The following is a 2,598-nucleotide window of genomic DNA, read 5'->3' as shown; positions in this document are numbered from 1 at the left end:
TCCAAAGCCAGAGTCAGGAGTCCAGTGTCTACGTAGAGACTAGAATCTGCAGCCACTTACCAGAAACTGGGAAACTTGAACCCAAAATGCAGAGCCTGAACCCTCACGTCCAGAATTCAGAGCGTGATGCTCAGAACTCAGAACTTATCCAAAAACTCTGAGATGTGACCCGGAGCCCAGATCTCAAAATCCAGATCCTAGTAATGTACCGAGTCCAGAATGTTGGCCTTAAATGTGGGACTCCAAATCTATAAACCTTAACTCAGCATGGAGGATGTGGAGTTCAGAATCTAGAACCTGTGTCCCATAGCCTAGAACCCCACATCCAGAACCGAGAGCATGGCTGAGGACCTACAGGCCAGAATCCAGAGCTCCAAACTCAGAATGAACCCCCAAGGGGCTGCCTTGTTCCTCTGCGTCGCCTGGCTAATTCCCTTTCCTGCCAGCCCAGGTTTAGGGAGCACCCAGCATCAGGTGTGGTGTCAGCCAGCAGGAAATAAGTGCACGAGCAGGTTCCCTTTCCAGCCACAGAGGCTCCAGAGCATAGGGACTGTGTGTGTCACGCTGTCCCCTTCGCTGCCTGCCAGCTCCAGCTTGGGCAGGCTCTTCTCCTGGGTCTGCTGTAGAGGTTTGTTTGTTTACTCCACACATCTACCCACCTTGCTTGTTCCAGACATTTAGGTGGTGAACAAAACACACACACACACACACACACACACACACACACACACACACACAGGTACACAAAGATCCCCCTCCCCCGGTAACAAGCTCTTGGTATGGGGGCCAGAGTAGAGGGAAGCCAGGGTGTTCAGTTGGGAAGGGTGAGGACCCTAGGCTGGAGTCTCAGCAAGTTTCGTGGGAGCCACAGAAGCCAGACTAGGGGGCTGCGGTGGGAAGCTTCTGTTCCCTTCCAAGATCGCCGGGAGCCCTTGCTCTGCGAAAACAGTTTGGGTTCTGTGGACACAAAGCCCCGGGCAGGGCTGGACATGCATCCAGGCTCTGCCAGTGGCCGCCTTGGGCAGGCAAGGGCTGCCTTCACGGTTCCCCAGGCCCTGGCGCCAGGGCGGCCGGGGTGGGGTCGGCCTTTGTTCCATCTGTTTGCACCCAGGTGGGGCTGCTGGCCCTTCCTCCCTTCCGCTTACTGGGAGCTCCCAGGCCTGGCTTCTTACTCCGTTTTCCCATAGGACCAAAGCAAATCGCCCCTGGAATTCTTAGGGACCAACTCCATCCTGCTGTGGCCCCTCCTGCCGCCTGATGACCTGCCTGGAGAACAGGGAAGGATCAGACTTCTGGATGAGTCCCCAGGGCCACAGACGCGGCTCTGCCCCGGGGGAATATGTTGGGAGGAACGCAGGCCCTCCATCTGCCTGACCCCTGACCATGGACAAACTTACCTGAGGCAGGACAGAGGACAAACAAGGCGGGGTGCAGTCCCCAGGGTGGGTGGGTCTTCAATGAGTTTATGATAGAGATAGTTCCATTCCAACGCCACTGGCTGTTTGGGTGTTTTAAGAAAGGCAAAATGATAAAATGTTTCCAAACTTTATCTGGAAAAAAAAAAAAAGAACAGGCAAAGCTAGCAGAACAAATCAGAAAATTAGGGAAAATAAAGTGAGGAGTGTATATGGGTGTGTGAAATGTTTTCCAATATAAAACAAGATCCTATTATCACAGTCATTCAAAGCTGGTGCTTCAGCTTTTAGGATAAACAGATCAATGGGGAGCTCGGAACAGATCCTATTATTTCCAGGGTGTTGGATGAAGGGGAGATCTTGGCTTACTGTGAAGGTGGGGGTCTGTTCAGCCAAAGAGCCCTGGGAGATCTCCCACCCACTCTGAGGTCCTGTCTGGCCAACGGACAGGTTTTTGGGGTTTGCGGGATGTTTTATAAAATGTGAACAAGTTGCAAATGTTTCAAATTAGGAGATTCAGCCGGACATGGTAGTGCATACCTATAATCCCAGTACTCAGGAGGCTGAGGCAAGAAGATTGCGTGAGTTCCAGGCCAATCTGCGCTACAAGGTGAGGAGACCCTGTCTCAAAGAAACCAACAACAACAACAACAACAAAAAGAGAGAGATTCACATAAAAATATGTGGAAGATCTTTCTGCGTCTCTCCTCTCAGGTGCAAGGCATGTATTCCTCAAAAGCCTCCCCCTCCAGGCCCCTCTTTCTCTTCTTGGGGACATGCCTTTGAGTCCTGACAACGCCACACACAGCCTATTACAGGCTTGAGATTTATTAAAGGCTGAATCTTTTCACTGTTTTCGGGGTGCTGGGGATGGAAGCCAGGGCCTGGAAAGTGTAGGCAGTCTCAACCACTGCGCTACACCCCAGCCTAACCTCTCACCAAAGAAAGATTTAATCTGCAACCCAACCTTTGCGACCTCTCTGGCTGGCCTGTCCCGTCTAGGTCCCCACAGACAGAGAGAGGGACACTGGGAATGCAGCGCTCACGTTTAGCCTTTCCAGGAACCAAAGGGCCTAACAGAAACACTGTTGAACAGAAAGGTGGGCCAGCTGTGGCAGTGAGGAGGGCAGCAGGATCGCTTGGATGCTTCAGAAAGTGTCTCAGAGGGCCAAGACTTGAACGT

At 52.3% G+C, this 2,598-nt stretch overlaps 1 long non-coding RNA gene across 1 annotated transcript; it reads right to left on the bottom strand.

Moving 5' to 3' along the window:
- Positions 1 to 688: 688 nt before the first annotated feature.
- Positions 689 to 1,993, bottom strand: LOC104857464. Its single transcript, XR_778863.1, has 3 exons — positions 1,956 to 1,993; positions 1,398 to 1,498; positions 689 to 1,266 (listed from the first exon to the last, which is right to left on the bottom strand). It is a non-coding gene; the product is annotated as an uncharacterized LOC104857464 (long non-coding RNA).
- Positions 1,994 to 2,598: the final 605 nt, after the last annotated feature.

This window comes from Fukomys damarensis, unplaced genomic scaffold (assembly GCF_012274545.1).
Source record: "Fukomys damarensis isolate Sample0158 unplaced genomic scaffold, DMR_v1.0_HiC HiC_scaffold_37, whole genome shotgun sequence".
In the NCBI taxonomy this organism is placed as follows: Eukaryota; Metazoa; Chordata; class Mammalia; order Rodentia; family Bathyergidae; genus Fukomys; species Fukomys damarensis.
The sequence above is the reverse complement of the archived record's forward strand: the minus strand, read 5'-3'. Positions and strand labels throughout refer to the sequence as shown.